Raw genomic sequence first — 24,497 nt, 5'->3', positions numbered from 1 at the left:
AGTCATGCTTTGTTAAATTAAATAGTCATGCTTTGTTAAAGTAAATAGTCATGCTTTGTTAAATTAAATAGTCATGCTTTGTTAAAGTAAATAGTAATCTGTGGTAAACTAAATAGTAATCTGTGGTAAACTAAATAGTAAACTGTGGTAAAGTAAATAGTAATCTGTGGTAAACTAAATAGTAAACTGTGGTAAACTAAATAGTAAACTGTGGTAAACTAAATAGTCATCTGTGTTAAACTAAATAGTAATGCTGTGTTAAATTAAATTAGGAGATGATAAAGGGGCTGCTTTATGGACACATATTAAGTCTAGGCCTATCCCAGGATTATATTGGATTTAATGAATACTGTAAAGATAATTTGGCCTAAACTACTCCTGGACTTTGGTTAATATTCTTCATTTACATTTTTTATCACAGACCATATTCTGTAATCCAAGGTTAAAGAGGCAATGTGGGATTTTCATGAAATCACATTTTTTGTTTAAGTTTTATAAACCATAATTAAACATACGCCTGGATTTATTTAATCTGGGTCTGTGAAACTGATCCATTAAGTAGGTTTTAATGTGATAACCATGCTTTCTCTTTTACAAATGAGTCACATATAAATGCTTTCCTGTTTTTGGTTAATGTTTCTACATTGTGATTTCCATCTGTATCTGAGATCCAGTAGTATGTTTGATCACATTTTCATACCTCAGGTGTTTGATATTCTAGTTTTTTCCCCCATCCCTAACCTTCTTCAGTGGACTATATAATATAATCTGCCTAAAATAATATTACGATTTTCAAGATGGATAACTGTACATGTTCTTGCAGTAAATTGACTTACAGTATGCACTGTATTATTCATGATTGTTATTTCGGTTCATCTGTATCCTGTAATCTTTCATCTTTTTTAATGTGTTTGACTATGCTTTGTGTAGTCAATAAATAAATCATATTCCAGTTTGTAATTCATGACTAATCATCCCTAGCATCCAATTGGCTCATCCATCCCCTTGTAACTATTCTCCAGGCCGTTGTTGTAAAAAATAATATGTTCTCAGTCAATTTAAATGGTGAAATAAGGGTTAAATAAAAAAAAATGTTTTGCAACTCAAGCAGCAGGAATTATGTTGTCACCATGCACAAACATAAATACCCCGAGCATGTCATAAGATCTGCTAAACTGTACAGTAAAGCAAGAAAAACAATCAAGCTTCCCAGAAATTTTTTAAATATACCCCATGTTAAGATATGGTAGCTTTAAGAAACAAGGTTCATGAAATCAATAATATGCTAGGTACAGATGACATCCATATTCTGGCAATCTCTGAAACTCACTTAGTGTAAGGGTGCGTGCTGGTGGCAGGGAAGTCAGGCGCAGGAGAACGAACTTGGTATAAAACGGAGCAGTTTAATAAGTGCTCAAAAACTCAGAAAAACAAAATATACAAAATAATACAAGTGGGTACAAAACCCGTCGCACACCAGAACATATCTTACACAATGCTTACAAACAAGCAATCACCGACAAGGACAATGAGGGGGAACAGAGGGTTAAATACACAACATGTAATGAATGGGATTGGAACCAGGTGTGGACAAGACAAGACAAAACCAAAGGAAAATGAAAAGAGGATCAGCAATGTGTAACGGGTGTCTTCGTCGGATGAGGAGGAATCGGACCAAAGCGCAGCGTGGTGAGTGTTCATGACTTTTATTGAAATGGAACACTTAAACAAAAATAACAAAGAGAATACACGAAACCGAAACAGTCCTGTCAGGTGCAGAAACACAAAACAGAAAATAACTACCCACAAAGCATCGGTGGGGAACAGCTACCTAAGTATGATTCCCAATCAGAGACAGCGAAAGTCAGCTGTCCCTGATTGAGAACCATACCCGGCCAAAACAAAGAAATACAAAACATAGAAAAAATAACATAGAATGCCCACCCAAATCACACCATGACCAAACCAAAATAGAGACATAAAAAGCTTTCTACGGTCAGGGCGTGACAGTACCCCCCCCCCCCCCAAAGGTGCGGACTCCGGCCGCAAAACCTGAACCTATAGGGGAGGGTCTGGTTGGGCATTTCTCCGCGGTGGCGGCTCTGGTGCAGGACATAGACCCCGCTCCAGCTCTGGCTTGGCCCACTTAGGTGGCGCCTCTAGAGAGGGGACCCTCGCCGCCGACCCCGGACTGGGGACCCTCGTAGCGAGCCCCGGACTGGGGACCCTCGTAGCGGGCCCCGGACTGGGCACCCTTGTAGCGGGCCTCGGACTGGGGACCCTCGTAGCGGGCCCCGGACTGGGCACCCTCGTAGCGGGCCCCGGACTGGGCACCCTCATAGCGGGCGCCGGACTGGGCAACCTCGTTGTGAGCCCCGGACTGGGCACCCTCGTTGGAGGGTGGAGGGCGTCCGGAGTGGAGGGCGTCGCTGGAGGCTCCGGACTGGAGGGCGTCGCTGGAGGCTCCGGACTGGAGGGCGACTCTGAAGGCTCCGGACTGGAGGGTGACTCGGAAGGCTCCGGACTGGAGGGTGACTCGGAAGGCTCCGGACTGGAGACCGTCGCTGGAGGGAGGAGACGCAGAGACAGCCTGGTACGTGGGGCTGCCACAGGGCCCACCAGGCTGGGGAGACCTACAGGAGGCCTGGTGCGTAGAGGAGGCACCGGATGAACCGGGCTGTGCGGGAGCACTGGAGTGCTGGTGCGCAGCCTTGGCACCACTCCTCCAGGCTGAATGCCCACTTTAGCCCGGCCCCTCCAGAGTGCAGGCACAGGTCGAACCGGGCTGTGGGGGAGCACTGGAGATCTGGTGCTTACCACTCGCACCTCTCCACTTGGCTCAATGCCCACTTTAGCCCGGCACGGGTGGAGCGCAGGCATAGGACGAACTGAGCAGTCCCAGCGCCGCGGAGACACAGTACGCATAGCCGGCGCAGGATACCCTGGGCCGAAACGGCACACCAGAGACCAAGCGCGCTGAGCTGCCACAATCCGCCCTGGCTGGATGCCCACTCTCGCATGGCATTTGCGGGGGGCTGGCATATAGCGCTCCGGGCTATGAGCGCGCACTGGAGACACCGTGCACTTTACCGCATAACACGGTGCCTGACCAGTACCACGCTGCTTCCGGTAAGCACGGGGAGTTGGCTCAGGTCTATCGCCTGACTCCGCCAATCTCCCCGTGTCCCCCCCCCAAAAAATGTTGGGGGGCTGCCTCTCGTGCCTGCTGCGCTGCCTTGCCTCATATCGCCGCCTCTCAGCTTTAGCTGCCTCCAGCTCCTTTTTCGGACGGCGATATTCCCCAGCCTGTCTCCAGGGTCCCTTTCCGTCCAATATCTCCTCCAATGTCCAGGAGTCCTGAACCCTCTGCTCCTCCATACCACGCTGCTTGGTCCGTTGGTGGTGGGTAGTTCTGTAACGGGTGTCGTCGTCGGATGAGGAGGAATCGGACCAAAGCGCAGCGTGGTGAGTGTTCATGACTTTTATTGAAACTGAACACTTAAACAGAAATAACAAAGAGAATACACGACACCGAAACAGTCCTGTCAGGTGCAGAAACACAAAACAGAAAATAACTACCCACAAAGCATCGGTGGGGAAAAGCTACCTAAGTATGGTTCCCAATCAGAGACAACGATAGTCAGCTGTCCCTGATTGAGAACCATACCCGGCCAAAACAAAGAAATACAAAACATAGAAAAAATAACATAGAATGCCCACCCAAATCACACCATGACCAAACCAAAATAGAGACATAAAAAGCTCTCTACGGCAGGGCGTGACACAATGGCTAGAAAGTCTGCGACTTCGACCACAGAACGCTGCCCGAACAAGGAGAGGGACCAACTTCGGCGGAAGTCACTTAGATAATACCTTCATGATACAGTGGTAGCAATACATGGTTATAACATCTACAGAAAATACAGAAATGCCAAAGGTGGAGGTGTGTCTGTTTATATCCAGAACCACGTTTCTATAAAGCTTAGAGAGGATTGTTGAAGTAATATGGCTAAGTAATATGGCTATAGCCCATTCTGGTGGGAAGCTGCTATAGACCACCAAGTGCTAACAGTCAGAATCTGGATAACATGTGTGAAATGCTTGATAATGTATGTGATATCATAGAGGGGTATATTTTCTGGGTAATTTAAATATTGACTGGCTTTCATCAGGCTGCCCACTCAAGAGAAAGCTTGAAACTGTAAAAATGCCTGCAATCTGTGTCAGGACCCGGTGTGAGAAACCGTCACTAATAGTCGGCAGAACCCAGAAGATGAGGCAGACACAGCAGTACTAGAGACGGTGGTTTAATCAAGGCTAAAAAAGATCTTCAGGCAAAAATATAAATCCACAACGTCAAAAGTAAAGCCAAGAGAAAAAAATGGATATCCTCCAAAATACAATGAAAATCCACAAAGTGGTAAGAACAGCAGGGAAAAACAACCTCAAAAGACTAATCAAAATAAACAAGAACAAAACCAGAGAACCTCTGGAAAATCCAACAAGAGAAATATATGTTCACAGCATGGCTGGGGCTGGGTGCTAACATACAAACACAGCGCAAAGAACTGAGGAACACAAAGGGATTAAATACCTACAAGGAAATGACACACAGGTGCAAATAATAATTAGAACAAGGGAAAAACAAAAGGTTCAAAAAAGGCGCAATGGGGGCATCTAGTGACCAAAAACCTGAACAATCCTGGCCAAATCCTGACAGAATCCCCTCCTAGGAACGGCTCCTGACGTTCCTACCAGCCTTCTCAGGGTGGAGGACCCTGAACTGACGAATAAGTTCAGGGTCCAGTATATCTTTGGCAGGACCCCAGGAGCGCTCCTCGGGACCGTAGCCTTCCCAGTCCACGAGATACTGCCAGGACCGCTGCACCGGCGGGAATCCAGTATCCGATGGACGGTATAAGCCGACTGGCCTCCGATGACACGGGGCGGAGGGGGAGATCTGCCTGCCGGGATAAGGGGAGAAAACAACAGGGTTTTAATAAAGAAATGTGAAACGTGGGATTAATCTTAAGGGATCTGGGTAAGTGCAGGCGAAAAGTAACGGGATTCACTCTCCTGGCAACCTTAAAGGGACCGATGAATTTCTGGGACAGCTTGCGAGACTCCACCCGTAGCGGTAAGTTCATAGTTGAGAGCCATACTCTCTGGCCGGGGTACAGGGTAGGCCGGGACGGCGACGTCTGTTGGCTTGTCGTTGGTACCGCTGTGAGGAACGCAGAAGATTAAGACGGGCCTTCTTCCACGTAAGCCGACAGCGTCTGATGAACCTCAAGGCTGAAGGCACGCTGACTTCTGCCTCCTGGTCCGGGAACAATAGAGGAGCATAGCCAAACTGACACTCGTGCGGGGACATACCAGTGGAGGAGGAGCACAAGGTGTTGTGCGCGTACTCGCCCAAACAATAAAAGGATGACCATGTGGACGGGTTGTTGGAGACCATACATCAGAGGGTGGTTTCCAGCTCTTGAGTCATCCTCTCGGTTTGGCCGTTGGACTCCGGATGGTAACCTGAAGATAGACTGGCAGTGGCCCTATGAGTTGGCAGAAGGCCTTCCAAAACTTTGAGGAGAACTGGGGACCTCTGTCGGAAACCATATCTTGCGGAATGCCAAAGACTCGGAAAACATGGTTAATCACCAACTCAGCCGTTTCCTTGGCAGAAGGTAATTTAGTCAAGGGAACAAACCTGGCCGCCTTAGAAAACCTGTCGATGATGACTAGGATAGTAGTATTACCATGGGACGGACGAAGGCCAGTAATAAAGTCCAACGAGATGTGGGACCAGGGTCGTGGGGAATAGATAAAGGGTGAAGGAGTCCTTGAGGGCAGAGGTGAGAAGATTTGCCCTGGCAGCACACGGGACAGGCCTTGACGAAAGTGGCAACGTCTTCTTTTTATGGTGGGCCACCAGAACTTACGCTGGATGAACTCCAAGGTGCGACCTACGCCCGGTGAACAGGTGAGGCGAGAGGAGTGCCCCACAGAAGGACTTGGGACCTTGCTGCCTTGGGAACAAACCACCGATTGGCAGGACCTCCTTTAGGACCCGGTTCGATGGCTTGAGCTTGTTTCACGGTATCCTCAACTTGCCACGAGATCGGAGCCACGATCTTAGCGGCAGGAAGGACAGGCGTGTCAGTATCTTCTCGAATGGCAGGAGAGTAGACTTGTGACAAGGCGTCCGGTTTGAGATCCTTCGACCCGGGTCTATAGGTGAGGATAAACTGGAATCGATTGAAGAAACGAGACCATCGAGCTTGTCTGGAGTTCAACCGCTTCGCCTGCTGGATATACTCCAGATTTTTTTGGTCCGTAAGCACTTGAAACGGTTGAGAAGCCTCCTCGAGCCAGTGTCTCCATTCCTTCAATGCCATCTTAACCGCTAGGAGTTCACGATCCCCCACATCGTAATTCCTCTCGGCCGGGGGTAAGCCGGTGAGAGAAGAAGGCGCAAGGATGAAGCCTCTTGTCTTCACCCTCTGAGACAGGACAGCTCCAACACCAACCTCTGATGCGTCTACCTCCACCACAAAGGTTCATCCGCCGTCGGTAGTGTCAGGATGGGAGCAGAGAGGATGCGCTGCTTTGAGTCCTTGGAAGGCCGTCTCAGCTTCTTCTCCCACAGAAACCTTGCGTTGCCACCCTTGGTTAAAGCTGAGAGAGGGGCTGCCACCAAGCTGAAGTTCTTGATGAACTTGCGGTAAAAGTTAGTGAAGCCCAGGAAACGCTGAACTTCCTTAACGGACTTGGGGGTGGGCCAATCCGCTACCGCCCCTACCTTCCTGGGGTCCATCTGGACTCGACCGGGTTCCACTACAAATCCCAGGAATTGTACTCGGGAGGAATGGAATTCACACTTTTCCGGCTTAACGTACAAATGGCTGTCTAGGAGGCGTTTGAGTACTTGTCTGACATGCTTAGTGTGTTCTTGAAGGGAGCTCGAAAAGATGAGGATGTCATCCAAGTAAACAACACGAAGATGTTAAGCATATCCCTAAGCATATCGTTTATGCAGCGCTTGGAACACAGCCGGGGCGTTGGTCAGGCCGAAGGGCATCACCCAAGTATTCGTAGTGCCCAGTAGGCGTGTTGAAAGCGTCTTCCACTCGTCACCGGTTTGATCCGCACAAGATGGTATGCGTTCCGCAGGTCAAGCTTAGTGAAGACAACTGCTTCCTGAGCAGCTCAAGGCTGTGGCCATAAGGGGTAGCGGGTAGCGGTTACGGACGGTTATGGCATTGAGTCCCCGGTAGTCGATGCAAGGACGTAATCCACCGTCTTTTTGGCCACAAAGAAAAAACCTGCTCCCGCCGGCGAGGTAGATGGACGCACGAGCCTGCTGCCAGAGCGTCCTTGATGTAGGTATCCATAGCAGCTCGTTCGGAGGAGAATAGGGAAAAAATCCGACCCCTGGGGGGGCAGGTGCCCGGAAACAGGTCGATGGGGCAATCGTAAGGTCTATGGGTGGTAGCTGGTGGCCCTCTGTTTGCTAAATACCGGTTTGAGGTCATGGTAACACTCGGGAACTCGGGACAGGTCGGTGGATTTCTAGAGACTCGGGAGGGGAACTCGGGGAACTCGGGAAGATACAAGTGGCTTGGCACGTAGGACCCCACTGCTTGATAGTGCCCACAGACCAGTCGATGTGAGGGTTATGGCTGTGAGCCAGGGGTATCCAAGGACGAGAGGGAACTCGGAACAGGAGGTCAGATGAAAGTTCATCACTTCCTGGTGTTGGGAAACTGAAAGTCGCAAGGGGGTAGTGACACGAGTGACAAGTCCAGATCCCAAAGGGCTTCCATCCAACGTAGTAACCCTTATGGGGTCACTTAGAGGTTCAGAGGGAACGCCATTCTCCTTCGCCCAGACACCATCCATGAAGTTACCTGCGGCTCCAGAGTCTACCAAGGCTTGAAGGGGAAGCTCGTGGTTGTCCCAGGAAAGGGTAACTGGAATGAGCAGGCGGGAGTTGGATGGATGGGAGGAGGTTATGTTTCCCGTTACAGTCCTCCCAGGCCTGCACGGGAGTGCGTTTCCTGGAGCCCGGGACACGTGGAGCGGAAATGGCCCGGTTTGCCGCAATATAGACAGCATCGCTCCCTCATCCGGCGGTCTCTCTCAGCCTGGGAGATGCGTCCAACCTGCATGGGTTCTGGTGGAGCCAGCGAGGATAAAGGTGGAGACTCGGAGCTGGAACCGATAGGAGCTAGGGTGAGAGGTCTACGGTTGAGTTCTCTCTCTCTCAGACGCTGGTCTATGCGCGAGGCCAACTTGATCAGGGACTCGAGGTTGTCCGGTGGTTCCCGAGTGGCCAGTTCATCTTGGATGGTGTCAGAAAGACCATTCAAAAAACACACAGTGAGCGCCTCGTCGTTCCAGCCACTTGCTGCTGCCACCGTGCGGAACTGGATGGCATAGTCCGTCACGCTGCGCCGACCTTGGCGGAGAGTCAGGAGCTGTTTGGCTGAGTCAGGGCCGCTGGTAGGACCTTGAAACACTCGCTTGAATTCTTCAGCAAAGGTAGAGTAGCTGGCACAGCAGGGACTTTGGGCATCCCACACAGCAGTAGCCCAGGCTAGGGCTTTTTCCGACAACAGGGTGATGATATATGCTATTTTGGACCGGTCGGTGGGAAACGACGAGGGTTGCAGCTCGAAGGAGAGAGAACATTGGGTGAAAAACCCCTTACAAACACTCGGATCACCTGAGAACCGTTGGGGAGGYGGCAGACGAGGTTCAGCCAGGGGGTTAACTGCCACGGGCACTTGAATCTGATGTACTGGAGCAGACGCGGTTGCCGGGGAAAGTCGATCAGAAATCTGCTTTATGGAAGTCAGCATCTCCGACAGAAGTTGAGAATGTCTAGCCATTAAGGCCTCTTGCTGAACCAGAGCAGCTTCGTGACGTTGGACAGTCCCCTCGTGGTGGGGCAGCATGGAAAAAAATCCTGGGTACTGGCTGCCTCTGGGTTCATTTTAATGGCGCTGTGTTTCTGTCAGGACCCGGTGTGAGAAACCGTCACTAATAGTCGGCAGAACCCAGAAGATGAGGCAGACACAGCAGTACTAGAGACGGTGGTTTAATCAAGGTAAAAGATCTTCAGGCAAAAATATAAATCCACAACGTCAAAAGTAAAGCCAAGAGAAAAAATGGATATCCTTCAAAATACAATGAAAATCCACAAAGTGGTAAGAACAGCAGGGAAAAAAACAAACCTCAAAAGACTAATCAAAAATAAACAAGAACAAAACCAGAGAACCTCTGGAAAATCCAACAAGAGAAATATATGTTCACAGCATGGCTGGGGCTGGGTGCTAACATACAAACACAGCGCAAARAACTGAGGAACACAAAGGGATTAAATACCTACAAGGAAATGACACACAGGTGCAAATAATAATTAGAACAAGGGAAAAACAAAAGGTTCAAAAAAGGCGCAATGGGGGCATCTAGTGACCAAAAACCTGAACAATCCTGGCCAAATCCTGACAATCTGGTTCAGGTTATCAATCATCCTACCAGGGCACAGACAGCATGAATGAAATCATCAACATGTATTGATCACATGTTTACTAATGCTGCAGAATTTAGTTTGAAAGCAGTATCCAAATCCATCGGATGTAGTGATCATAATATAGTAGCCATATTTAGGAAAACTAAAGGCCTTCAAAAGGCTGGGCCTAATATAGTGTAGGTCATACAATACGTTTTGTAGTGACTCCTATATGTTGTTGACATTTGTTGGTCCATGGTGTGTAATGAGGAGCAACCAGACATTGCACTTGACGAAGTTATGAAATTGCTTATCCATGCACCCATTAAGAAAATGACTGTAAAAACTGTTAAATCCCCATGGATTGATGAGAATTTTAAAATTGTATGGCTAAGAGGGATGAGGCAAAATAAATGACAAATAGGTCTGGCTGTACAACTGATTGGCAAACGTACTCCAAATTCAGAAATCATGTGACTAAACTGAATACAAAATAGAAGAAACTACACTATGAAGCAAAGAAAAATGACAAAGAATGATAGTAAAAAAAAAAGCTTTGGAGCACCTGAAATGAAATTGTGGGCAAAAAGGCAAACTCCTCTCCATCATTCATTGAATCAGATGGCTCATTCATCACAAAACCCACTGATTTTGCCAACTACTTTAATGATTTTTTTCATTGACAAGATTAGCAAACTTAGGCATGACATGATAGCAACAAACGAAAGAGACTACACATCCAAGTATATCTGACCAAGTTATGAAAGACAAGCATTGTAATTTTGAAATCCATAAAGTAAGTGTGGATGAGGTGAAAAAATGATTGTTGTCTATCAACAATGACAAGCCAACGGGGACTGATGGATGGAAAATTACTGAGGATATTATCGGACAATATTGACACTCCTATTTGTCTTATCTTCAATTTAAGCTTTCTAGAAAGTGTGTGCCCTCAGGCCTGGAGGGAAGCAAAAGTTATTTCCCTACCTAAGAATGGCTCAAATAGTCGACCAATCAGCCTGTTACCAACCCTTAGTACTTTTTTTGAAAAAATTGTGTTTGACCAGATACCATGCTATTTTACAGTAAACTAATTGACAACAGACTTTCAGCACACGTATAGGGAAGGACATTCAACAAGCACAGCACTTACACAAATTACTGATGATTGGCTGAGAGATTGTGGGCGCTGTTTTGTTAGGCTTCAGTGCAGCTTTTGACATTATCGATCATAGTCTGTTGCTGGAAAAACGTATGTGTTATGGCTTTACACCCCCTGCTATATTGTGGATGAAGAGTTACCTGTCTAACAGAACAGGTAACAGAAGAGAGTGTTCTTTAAAGAAAGCCTCTCCAACAAAATCCAGGTAGAATCAGGAATTCCCCAGGGAAGCTGTCTAGACCCCTTACTTTTAAAAATCTTTACTAATGACATGCCACTGGCTTTGAGTAAAGTCAGTGTGTCTATGCATGCGGATGACTCAACACTATACACGTCAGCTACCACAGCGACTGAAATGACTGCAACACATAACAAAGAGCTGCAGTTAGTTTCAGAATTCCCTGGGGAATTCCAATGAATATTTGAAATGCGAAAAGCATTGTTATAGGGACAAATCATTCACTAAACCCTAAACCTTAACAAAATGTTGTAATGAATAATGTGGTAAATGAGCAAGTTGAAGAGACTAAACTGCCTGGAGTAACCCTGGATTGTAAACTGTCTTGGTCAAAACATATTAATACTGTACAACAGTAGCTAGGATGGGGAGAAGTCTGTCCATAATAAAGCGTTGCTCTGCAACAGCACTATCTCTCAACAGCACTATCAACCAGACAGGTCCTACAGGTCCTAGTTTGTTGCACCTGGACTACTGTTCAGTTGTGTGGTCAGGTGTCACAAAGAGTGTCACAAAGAAAATTGCAATTGGCTCAGAACAGGGCAGCACGGCTGGCCCTTGGATGTACACAGAGAGCTAACATTAATGATATGCATGTCAATCTCTCCTGGCTCAAAGTGGAGGAGAGATTGACTTCATCACTACTTGTATTTTTGAGAGGGATTGACATGTTGAATGAGCCGAGCTGAGCGGACACCCATGCATACCCCACAAGACATGCCACCAGAGGTCTCTTCACAGTCCCCAAGTCCAGAACAGACTATGGGAGGCACACAGTACTACATAGAGCCATGACTACATGGAACTCTATTCCACATCAAGTAACTCATGCAAGCACTAAAATTAGATTTAAAAAACAGATAAAAGTACACCTTATGGAACAGCGGGGACTGTGAAGCAACCTCTCCTCGCCCCCACCTGGGCTCGAACCAGGGACCCTCTGCACACATCAACAACTGCCTCCCACGAAGCACCATTACCTGTCGCTCCACAAAAGCCACGGCCCTTGCAGAGCAAGGGAAACAACTACTACAAGGTCTCAGAGCGATTGACGTCACCAATTGAAACACTATTAGCGAGCACCCCGCTAACCATTTCACACCGGTTACACTCACCCCCCTTTGACCTCCTCATTTTCCGCAACAACCAGTGATCCGGGTCAACAGCACCAATGTAACAGTATTGCTTCTTCCCCTCTCCTCGCCCCTACCTAGGCTCGAACCAGGGACCCTCTGCACACATCAACAACTGCCTCCCGTGAAGCATCGTTACCTATCGCTCCATAAAATCCGCAGCCCTTGCAGAGCAAGGGAAACAACTACTTCAAGGTCTCAGAGCGAGTGACGTCACCGATTGAAACGCTATTAGCGCGCACCCCGCTAACTAGCTAGCCATTTCACACCAGTTACACATGCATACAAACACACAATAACATACGCACTAAACACACACGTCCACGTGGATTTTGTGTTGTAGATATGTGGTAGTAGAGTAGGGGCCTGAGTATTTAATGTTTTAAAAAATGTATAACTGCCTTAATTTTGCTGGACTCCAGGAAGAGTAGCTAATGGGGATCCATAATAAATACAAATGTCTAAATGACATGGTAAAAACATGTTTGCATTTAGGAGATAATGTGTGATGTTTTCTGTGATACTTTTGTTGCAGATTGTACTTAATACTTCACTTGATATCATTTCGTATGTCTCATAACAATTTACCAACAGAATGCACAAAATATACAGATTAACAAATTGATAAATTATACCATTCTTATCAGACCTCAGGATAAGACCCAGATGCAGACAGTTCGAAATAACAAAAGTGTATTTACAAAACAAGGGGCAGGCAAACGACAGGTCAAGGCCAGGCAGAGGTCAGTAATCCAGGGCAGAGTCTGAAAAGTACAGAACGGCAGGCAGGCTCAGGGTCATGGCAGGCAGAATGGTCAAAAACCATGAGAACTAGAAAACAGGAAGTAACGAGAAACAGGAGCACAGGAAAAATGCTGGTAGGCTTGAACGAGACAAGACGAACTGGCAACAGACAAACAGAAAACGCAGGTATAAATGCACAGGGGATAATGTGGAAAATGGGCGACACCTGGAGTAGGATGGAGACAAGCACAAGACAGGTGAAACAGATCAGGGTCTGACAATTCTAGGGTTATGGTTGGAGTTATGGTTAGGGTTGTTGTTACCATTACTGCTGTAGGGACAATGTACTGTAATACCATTCTAGAGTACCATTCTGGTGTTAGGGTTATGCCAGAGTTAGGCTAGAGATGAAGCTAGGGTTAGGGGATAAGCTCAATTTAATTTCAAACTATAATTTGAATCTCATTGATGGTCAGTTCTTGCATTCATAGCTTGTTCTATAAATTGAAGAGTGGTTACATTTTTACAGTCCCATCCCTCAGTTGTTTTCAAAAACAGTTGCATGATCATAGCCTAATCAAAATGAGTACAAACTGCCAAACATGACATCATCCTCATTGTTTATCAACACCTTCTGAGTGGCGAGACACCTGTGGGAATGGGATCATCATTGAAGGGAAAGTCATTAAAGGTGCTAGCAGGGCCCTGTGGTTTGTCCTGTTTACCAGAATCATTACTATGGTAGAAGACACATCTGCTGGCCATACCATAAAGTGGTTGCCATGGGTACCTCAAAGCATAGGTCATGAAGGTCACACACTAGATAGATATGCCTCAAGTAATTGATGCATAGGTCATTTGCATTGGTTTGTGTTTCTTCTCTATATAGCTGTACCTTAACCTCCCTCTCTCTTATCTCCCTCCTCCTCCCTCCTCCCTCCCTCCCTCCTCCCTCCTCCTCCCTCCCTCCTCCCTCCCTCCCTCCCTCTCCCTCCTCCCTCCCTCCCTCCCTCCCTCCCTCCCTCCTCACCTGTCCTCTCTCTGCCTCTCTATACTGCTTCTTTATGCCCCTCCTCTTCTCTCTCCCTCCCCTTCTTTCACCCCTCCACCCTCTCCCCCTCTTCTCTCTCTCCCCTCTCTCTCTCTCTCTATCCCTACTCTTATCCCTACTCTCTCCCTCTCTCTACCTCTCCATCTCTCTCGTTTCTCTCTCACCTCCCTCTCTCTCACTTTATCCCTCCTCTCTCTCTCTCTTTATCCCTCCTCTCTCTCCCTCTCTCTCTCATTTCTAATTTCTCTCTCTCTCTCCCTTCTTCTTCAACCCCCCCTCTCTCCTATTCATTACTTCTCTCTTCCCTCTTTCCCTATCCAAGACTCTCTCTTTTCTCCCTCCTTTCTCTCTCCCCCTCCTTCCTTCCTTCACCCTCACCCCCTCTCTCTTCCTCATTCCTCCATTCCCTCTCTCTCCCTTCTTCTTTCCCCACTTTGCCTCCCACTGTCTCTCTCTCTCTCCCTCCTCTTCTCTCTCCATCCCCTTCTTTCACCACTCCCCACCCTCTCCTTCCTCCCTCTCTCTCTCTCTTCTTCTCTCTCTCTCTCTCCTCTCTCTCTCTCTCTCTCTCTCTCTCTTCTCTCTCTCTCTCTCTCTCTCTCTCTCTCTCTCTCTCTCTCTCTCTTCTCCTCTCTCTCTCTCTCTCTCTCTCTCTCTCTCTCTAATCCCCCCTCTGTCTCTCTCTTGTCTCTGTCTCCCTCCCTCCTTTCTCTCCCTCTATTTGCCTCTCAATTCAATTCAATCGCTTTATTGTCATGACGTAACAAAAATAATACAAAATATAAGATCAAAACAAAATGTATATAACAGACTGTTTTATGCTGATGGGTTAATTGGAGTGTGAGAAGCCATAGGTCAACTTTATCCCCTCTTCCTTCTCTCCTCCACCTCTCCTTCTTCTCTCCCATCTCCACAGACTGGATATTGATGCACAGAAGTCAAATACATTGTGTATAACCTTCCTGTTCAAACTCCTTTCCAAGGCAACCAATCAGCAGGCATGGACATATGGTACTGGAGTTCATGCAATCTTTTTTTTTTTTTTCTGGGACAGACAATAACACACACAGCTGTGTTAGTTGACGTATGGTTCTCACACTCCATTAATTCTATAGCATAACGTTTATTTTAAAATGTAAGAATTTCACCTTTATTTCACCAGGTAGGCTAGTTGAGAACAGGTTCTCATTTGCAAACTGCGACCTGGCCAAGATAAAGCATAGCAATTCGACACATACAACAACACAGAGTTAACACATGGAAATAACAAAATAGTCAATAATACAAGTGAAAAAAGAAAAAAAAGTATATATAACAGTGAGTGCAAATGAGGTAAGATAAGGGAGTTAAGGCAATAAATAGGCCATGTGGCGAAGGTATTACAATATAGCAATTAAAAACACTGGAATGTGTAGATGTGCAGAAGATTAATGTGCAAGTAGAGATAACTGGGGTGCAAAGGAGCAAGATAAATAAATAAATACAGTATGGGGATGAGGTAGGTAGATAGATAGGGCTGTTTACAGATGGGCTATGTACAGGTGCAGTGATCTGTGAGCTGCTCTGACAGCTGGTGCTTAAAGCTAGTGAGGAGATATGAGTCTCCATCTTCAGAGATTTTTGCAGTTCGTTCCAGTCATTGGCAGCAGAGAACTGGAAGGAAAAGACGACCAAAGGAGGAATTGGCTTTGGGGGTGACCAGTGAGATATACCTGCTGGAGCGCGTGCTACGAGTGGGTGCTGCTATGGTGACCAGTGAGCTGAGATAAGGTGGGCTTTACCTAGCAGAGACTTGTAGATAACCTGTAGCCAGTGGTTTCGCAATGGTGGGTAGTGTTTGGGGCTTTGGTGACAAAACGGATGGCACTGTGATAGACTGCATCCAGTTGTTGAGTAGAGTGTTGGAGCAATTTTATAGATGACATCACCGAAGTCGAGGATCGGTAGGATGGTCAGTTTTTCGAGGGTATGTTTGGCAGCATGAGTGAAGGATGCTTTGTTGCGATATAGGAACCCAATTCTTGATTTAATTTTGGATTGGAGATGCTTAATGTGAGTCTGGAAGGAGAGTTTACAGTCTAACCAGACACCTAGGTATTTGTAGTTGTCCAGAGTAGTGATGCTGGACGGGCGAGCAGGTGCGGGCAGTGATCGGTTGAATAGCATCCATTTCGTTTTACTTGCGTTTAAGAGCAGTTGGAGGCCACAGAAGGAGAGTTGTATGGCATTGAAGCTCGTCTGGAGGTTAGTTAACACAGTGTCCAAAGAGGGGCCAGAAGTATACAGAATGGTGTAGTCTGCGTAGAGGTGTATCAGAGAATCACCAGCAGCAAGAGCAACATCATTGACGTATACAGAGAAGAGAGTCGGCCCGAGGATTGAACCCTGTGGCACTCCTATAGAGACTGCCAGAGGTCCGGACAACAGGCCCTCCGATTTGACACGCTGAACTATCAGAGAAGTAGTTGGTAAACCAGGCGAGGCAATCATCTGAGAAACCAAGGCTGTTGAGTCTGCCAATAAGAATGTGGTGATTGACAGAGTCGAAAGCCTTGGCCAGGTCGATGAATACGGCTGCACAGTAATGTCTCTTATCGATGGCGGTTATGATGTCATTTAGGACCTTGAGCGTGGCTGAACAGTCTGTTATATACATTTTGTTTTGATCTTATAGTATTTGTATTTTTTTCTTTCATAATGCACAAGAGTTCCATATCAAATACAAATGTACAATAACAATTACATAGAACAAATACAAATTCTCCATAGACAACACATTCAGTCACATACCTGGGACAGACAGTAACACACACAGAAGTGTTAGTTGACTTATGGCTTCTCTCACACTGTCTAGGTTTGAAAACAACATAGCTAACACAGTGTACATGGCTAACAGGACGAGAGCTAGCATACTGTAGCTAACAAGTTAGCAAGGAAAACTTGGTTAAAACAGCCAAAATGCACTTCACATTATGACAAATTATGTCAATACATTGTACATTAGTTCATACATATTCTGTGACAGTTTGGATTTAATTATATCAAAAGAGAGTGCCTTTAACTGGGAAAGGAGTGGACCACCTCTAGACCACCTTTTCTCCACACACAGAGATGCATACAAAGCTCTCCCTTGCCCTCCATTTGGCAAATCTGACCATAATTCTATTCTCCTAATTCCTGTTTTCAAGTAACAACGAATTACCAGTGACTCGCTCAATATGGAAGAGGTCAGATGACGTGAATGCTACGCTACAGGACTGTTTTGCTAGCACTGACTGGAACATGTTCCGGGATTCATCGAATGGCATTGAGGAGTATACCACCTCAGTCATCGGCTTCATCAATAAGTGCATCGACGATGTCATCCCCACAGAAACCTTACATACATATCCCAACCAGAAGCCATGGATTACAGGCACCACCTCACCGAGCTAAAGGCTAGAGCTGACGCTTTCAAGGAGTGGGACACTAATCCGGACGCTTATAAGAAACCTTGCTATGCCCTCAGATGAACCATCAAACAGGCAAAGCGTCAATACGAGACCAAGATTGAATCCTACTACACCGGCTCTGACGCTTGTCTGATGTGGCAGGGCTTGCAAACTATTATGGACTACAACGGGAAAACCAGCTGCAACCTTCCCGGTGACGCAAGCCTACCAGATGAGCTAAATGCCTTTTATGCTTGCTTCGAGGCAACACTGAAGCATGTATGAGAGCACCAGCTGTTCCCGACGAATGTGTGATCACGCTCTCCGTAGACGATATGAGCAAGACCTTAAAACAGGTCAACATTCACAAAGCAGCGGGGCCAGACGGATTACCAGGACGTGTACTCAAAGCATGCACAGACCAACTGGCAAGACTCTTCATTGACATTTTCAACCTCTCCCTGACCGAGTCTGTAATACCAACATGTTTCAAGCAGACCAAAAAACATAGTCCCTGTGCTCAAGAAAGCGAAGGTAACCTGCCTAAATGATTACCGCCCCGTAGCACTCACGTCGGTAGCCTGAAATGCTTTGAAAGGCTGGTCATGGCTCACATCAACACCATCATCCCAGAAACCCTAGACACACTCCAATTCACATACCACACCAACAGATCCACAATTTCAATCGCACGCCACACTGCAGTTTCCCACCTGGACAAAAGGAAAACCTATGTGAGAATGCTGTTAATTGACTACAGCTCAGCGTTCAACACCATAGTGCCCATAAAGCTCATCACTAAGCTAAGGACCCTGGGACTAAACACCTCCCTCTGCAACTGGATCCTGGACTTCCTGACGGGCCCCAGGTGGTAAGGGTTGGCAACAACACATCTGCCACGCTTATCCTCAACACAGGGGCTCCTCATGGGTACGTGCTTAGTCCCCTCCTGTACTCCCTGTTCACCCACAACTGCATGGCCAAACACAACTCCAACACCATCATTAAGTTTGCTGACGACACAACGGTGGTAGGCCTGATCACCGACAATGATGAGACAGCCAATAGGGAGGAGGTCAGAGAACTGGCAGTGTGGTGCCAGGACAACAACCTCTCCCTCAATGTGAGCAAGACAAAGGAGCTGTTCGTGGACTACAGGAAAAGGCGGGCCAAACAGGCCCCCATTATCATCGACTGGGCTGTAGTGGAGCAGGTCGAGAGGTTTAAGATCCTTGGTGTGCACATCACCAATTAACTATCATGGTCCAAACACACCAAGAGAGTTGTGATTAGGGCACGACAACACCTTTTCCACCTCAGGAGACTAAAAAGATTTGGCATGGGTCCCCAGATCCTCAAAAAGTTATACAGCTGCACCATCGAGAGCATCCTGACCGGTTGCATCACCGCCTGGTATGGCAACTGCTTTGCATCTGACCATAAGTCACTACAGAGGGTGGTGCGTACGGCCCAGTACATCACTGGGGCCAAGCTTCCTGCCATCCAGGACCTATATACTTGGCGGTGTCAGAGGAAGGCCCAAAAAATTGTCAAAGACTCCAGTCACCCAAGTCATAGACTGTTCCCTCTGCTACCGCGCTAAGTCTAGGACCAAAATGCTCCTATCCCAAACCATAAGACTTCTGAACAATTAATCAAATGGCCACCCGGACTATTTACATTGACATGTGACACTCGCTGTTTATTATCTATGCATAGTCACTTTACCCCTACCTACAGTACATGTACAAATTACCTCGACTAACCTGCACTCCCGCACATTGACTCGGTACAGGTACCCCCTGTATATAGCCTCGTTATTGTTATTTTATTGTGTTCTATATATTTTATTTATTTATATACACTACTGTTCAAAGGTTTGGGGTCACTTAGAAATGTCCTTGTTTTTGAAAGAAAAGTTATTTTTTGTCCATTAAAATAACATCAAATTGATCAGAAATACAGTGTAGACATTCTTAATGTTGTAAAGGACTATTGTAGCTTGAAACGGCAGATTTTTTATAGAATATCTACATAGGCGTACAGAGGCCCAATATCAGCAACCATCACTCCTGTGTTCCAATGGCGCTTTGTGTTAGCTAAGTTAATCATTTTAAAAGGCTAACTGGTCATTAGAAAACCCTTTTGCAATTACGTTAACACAGCTGAAAACTGTTGTTCTGATTAAAGAAGCAATACAACTGGCCTTCTTTAGAGTGGTTGAGTATCTGGAGCATCAGCACTTGTGGGTTCAATTACAAGCTCAAAATGGCTAGAAACAAAGCACTTTCTCCTAGAAGGCCAGCATCCCAGAGTCGCCTTTTCATTGTTGACTTTGAGGCTGGTGTTTTGCGGTTACTATTTAATGAAGCTGCCAGTTGAGGACTTGTGAAATCTGTTTCTAAAACTAGACACTCTAATGTACTTGTCCTCTTGATCAGTTGTGCACTGGGGCCTCCCACTCCTCTTTCTATTCTGGTTAGGGCCAGTTTGCGCTGTTTTGTGAAGGGAGTAGTACACAGCGTTGTATGAGATCTTCAATTTCTTGGCAATTTCTCGCATGGAATAGCCTTAATTTCTCAGAACAAGAATAGACCGACAAGTTTCAGAAGAAAGTTCTTTGTTTCTGGCCATTTTGAGCCTGTAATCGAAAAAAACACGCAGATCTCATGCATTTCAAGCAACTTTTTTCAAATCATCATTAGAGTTGCATCATGCAGCCTTACAATGTATTAAAAATCTAAAGTTATAGTCCAACATTTGTAGAACAACTAAAGTTACATTAATAACTAATTTGCGCATAGAGGAGTACCTATTTCTTTGTTAACAGCTCAATACAGAATAGCTCCACGTGCGCACTCCCTCAAATCGTTTGGAAAAAATATTGTTTCTATTTTATTCAGCTTTTTCAATTGTATTCTTCATACTATAAAATAATTTTAAAGAATGCTATGGAATTCTAACCAAATCTTGTCTGCTAAATTTACTAGTGTAGCACAACATATGGCATAGCCAGATCAGGACCTAACATAAGGACAACTCAGAGTATGCTATTCTGTTCTTCTGAAATAGACTACATTTTCTTCATATCATGTTTCTTTAGACCTGTCTAAAATAAATAATGGATTTATTGTGAAGGTGTAAGCTATATTACATGGATTTATTAGACTTTTTAAAATGTAGATGTTCCAAAGGTCTGCATCAGTGGCTTGAAGGCTATGTTTGGAAGCCAGGAGATGCTAAATGTGTTTACGTTAATTAACAGTCAATTACCGTGAGACCGACAGTAATTTGCTTGACAATCACCAGCTGATTAAATTTCGTGACCACCACAGCAGTAATTATGACAACTTCCGGAGGACGTCCTCCAACCTATCAGAGCTCTTGCAGCATGAATTGACGTTGTCCACCCAATCTAATAAGAATGACAGTCATCAAATATGCTGTAATAGAAATAAGGCAATGCGCATGAGAAAAAAAATCGTCCTCCTTTATCTTAAACGGCACCGACCGCCACTGGTGTATATGTAACCGATGTGAAATGGCTAGCTAGTTAGCGGTGGTGCGCGCTAATAGCGTTTCAATCGGTGACGTCACTCTCTCTGAGACCTGAAGTAGTTGTTCCTTTTGTGGAGGGATGGGCAACTATGCTTCGTGGGTGTCAGTTGTTGATGTGTGCAGAGGGTCCCTGGTTCGAGCCCAGGTATGTGCGAGGAGAAGGACGGAAGCTATACTGTTACATTGATGCTGTTGACCCGGATCACTGGTTGCTGCGAAAAGGAGGAGATCAAAAGGGGGGTGAGTGTAACCGATATGAAATGGCTAGCTAGTTAGCGGTGGTGCGCGCTAATAGCGTTTCAATCGGTGATGTCACTCGCTCTGAGACCTGAAGTAGTTGTTCCCCTTGCTCTGCAAGGGCAGTGGCTTTTGTGGCGCGATGGGTAACGATGCTTCGTGGGTGTCAGTTGTTGATGTGTGCAGAGGGTCCCTGGTTCAAGCCCAGGTAGGGGTGAGGAGAGGGAAGGAAGCAATACTGTTACATATACAGTGTATGTACAGTATGTACACCCCTTCAAATTAGTGGATCTGGCTATTTCGGCCACACCCGTTGATGACAGATGTATAAAATCGAGCACACAGCCATGCAATCTCCATAGACAAACATTGGCCTTACTGAAGAGCTCAGTGACTTTCAACATGGCACCGTCATAGGATTCCACCTTTCCAACAAGTCAGTTCGTCAAATGTCTGCCCTGCTTTAGGTGCCCCAATGCATAGTGCCAACTGTAAAGTTTGGTGGAGAAGGAGTAATGGTCTGGGACTGTTTTTCATGTTTCGGGCTAGGCCCCTTAGTTCCTGTGAAGGGAAATCTTAATGCTACAGCATACAATGACATTGTAGACAATTTTGTGCTTCCAACTTTATGGCAAGAGTTTGGGGAAGGCACTTTCCTGTTTCATCATGACAATGCCCCCATGCACAAAGCGAGGTCCATGCAGACATGGTTTGTCGAGATCGGTGTGGAAGAACTTGACTGGCCTGCACAGAGCCCTGACCTCAACCCAATCGAACACCTTTGGGATGAATTGGAACGCTGACTGCGAGCCAGGCCTAATCACCCAACGTCCGTGCCCTACCTCACTAATGCTCTTGTGGCTGAATGGAAGCAAGTTCCCACAGCCATTTTCCAACATCTAGTGCAAAGCTTTCCCAGAAGAGTGGTGGCTGTTATAGCAGCAAAGGGTGGGACATACTCCATATTAATGCCCATGATTTTGGATTTAGATGTTTGACGAGCAGGTGCCCACATACATACTGTATACCCCGATCTCTACAATTTGCTTATATCATATCAAACTCAACATCCAACCATGGTTTTTCCATTTTACTGACTGTGCAGTCTTCAAAATAAATAATCATTTAAAAAAAGTCAGCCTTACCCATTTCCGCCTTCCCATAAATCCAAATGTGATTAATAAGGAGCATCCAGATGCTGCACTTTATGAATTTATGAACCTTCTTTAAATTATTGATAAACATGCACCTGTTAATAAACTGACTGTTAGAACTGTTAAGGCTCCATGGATTAATGAGGATTTGAAAAGCTGTATGGTTGAATCAGATAGAGCAAAAGGAGTGGCTAATAACTCTGGCTGCACATCTGACTGGCTGACTTACTGCAAATTGAGAAATGATGTGATTAAACTCAACAAAAAGAAGAAGAAACTGTATTATGAAGCCAAGATCAATGATATAAAGAATGATGGAAAAAAACATTGGAGTACTTTCAATTAAATTATGGGCAGAAAGACAAGTTCAATCAAAACAGATGGTTTATTCATGACAAAACCATTTGATGTTGGCAATTATTTAAATGATTACTTCATTGGCAATGTGGGCAAATTTAGGCAGTAAATGCCAACAACAAACAGTGAGCCATGGTATTTATGCATAAAAAAACTATTTATGAAAGAAAAGCATTGTAAGTTTGAATTTTGTCAAATTAGTGTGGAAGAGGTGGGGAAATTATTGTTATTGATCAATAATAACAAACCTCCTGGCATTGACAATTTAGATGGAAAGCTAATGAGGATGGTAGCTGACTATGGCCAGTCCAATCTGTCATATCTTTAATCTGAGTCTAGAGGAAGGTATTTTTCCTCAGGCCCGGAGGAAAGCCAAAGTCATTCCCCTTGTCACAACTCCCGCCGAAGTTGGCTCCCCTGCCTATTCGGGCGGTGCTCGGCGGTCATCGTCACCGGTCTACTAGCCGCCACCGATCCCTTTTTCCTTTTCTGTTAGTTTTGTCTTATTAGTTGCACCTGTTTCTATTTGTGTTTTCTTGATTTGCTCGCCTATTTAAGCTTGTGAAGCCCGCTCTTGTTTGTGCGGGATTATTTTGTGTTCACGTTTTGAGTTGGAGGTATTGTTGTGCTCTGGACCGTGTTACCCTGTGTTTGGGTTGGTCAGTGTTGTCCGCCCTGTGTTTGGGCAGGACCATTTTTGTGGAGGAATAGATTTGCCATTTTACCTTGAACCCTCTGCGCCTGATTCCTACCTTCCACTCCTAGTCATCCGTGACACCACTACCCATGACTGGAAAAGCAATATTTACTGGTTCTAACAGCAGACCTATCAGCTTGTTGCCAGCTCTTAGCAAACTGTTGGAACAATTGGTGTTTGACCAAATCTGGGAGATTAACACATTTCAGTTGTTTTATGATTTTCTTTACTTATTTTGTACATAAAGTTGCTGCTACTGTCTCTTATGACCAAAAATAACTTCTGGATATCAGAACAGCGATTACTCACCACAAACTGGAAGAAGCTTTTTCCTTAAACAAGTCCGACGAGTCCGATATACTGCTTTCCTGGGAACAGGCCCAAATCCCTGTCATTTGCGTGAAGAAAAGACAGAGGAAAAGAAGGCGCAGGTCAGGCTGCCTTCTGAGAACCCGTATGCGAGCGAGTAAACTCCACCTGCCATCTGTTCTACATGCTAACATGTAATCATTGGAAAATAAAATTGATGACCTAAGATTACGATTATCCTATCAACGGGACATTAAAAACTGTAATATCTTATGTTTCACCGAGTCGTGGCTGAACAACGACACGGATAATTTAGAGCTGGCGGGATTTTCCATGCACCTGCAAAACAGAGAAGAAGATATGTCTGGTAAGACGAGGGGTGGGAGTGTGTGTCTTTTTGTTAATAACAGCTGGTCCGCAATGTCTAATATTAAAACCTCTACCGCTTCTCTCTCCCGGATCTGGGATCCTCCTCATCAAAAAAGCTGACTAGCATAGCCTAGCCTAACGCGACAGGGATATCAGATAATATAATTTCATGAAATCACAAGTCCAATACAGCAAATGAAAGATAAACATCTTGTGAATCCGATTTTTAAAATGTTTTACAGCGAAAACACAATATATATTTATATTAGCTCACCACAATAGCCAAACACACAACGCCATGTTTTCACCATGTTTCCACCGCAAAGGTAGCTTTCACAAAACCCACAAATAGAGATAAAATTAATCACTAACCTTTGAACAACTTCATCAGATGACAGTCTTATAACATCATGTTATACAATACATTTATGTTTTGTTCGAAAATGTGCATATTTGAGGTATAAATCGTAGTTTTACATTGCAGCCACCATCACAAATAGCACCAAAACAGCCAGAATAATTACAGAGAGCAACGTGAAATAC

General features: G+C 45.5%; 1 long non-coding RNA gene across 1 annotated transcript in view; it reads right to left on the bottom strand.

Annotated features, from left to right (window-relative positions):
- Positions 1-23,582: 23,582 nt before the first annotated feature.
- LOC139023226 (uncharacterized) overlaps positions 23,583-24,497 on the bottom strand; it is a 1,859-nt gene continuing 944 nt past the window's right edge. The window contains exons 2-3 of the long non-coding RNA XR_011474366.1: positions 23,867-23,924; positions 23,583-23,664 (exon numbers count right to left, since the gene is read on the bottom strand). This is a non-coding gene — a long non-coding RNA (uncharacterized lncRNA). The remainder of the gene's footprint in view (positions 23,665-23,866; positions 23,925-24,497) is intronic.

Source organism: Salvelinus sp. IW2-2015, linkage group LG28, assembly GCF_002910315.2.
Source record: "Salvelinus sp. IW2-2015 linkage group LG28, ASM291031v2, whole genome shotgun sequence".
NCBI classification, from domain to species: domain Eukaryota; kingdom Metazoa; phylum Chordata; class Actinopteri; order Salmoniformes; family Salmonidae; genus Salvelinus; species Salvelinus sp. IW2-2015.
This window is presented reverse-complemented; position numbering and strand designations above follow the sequence as displayed.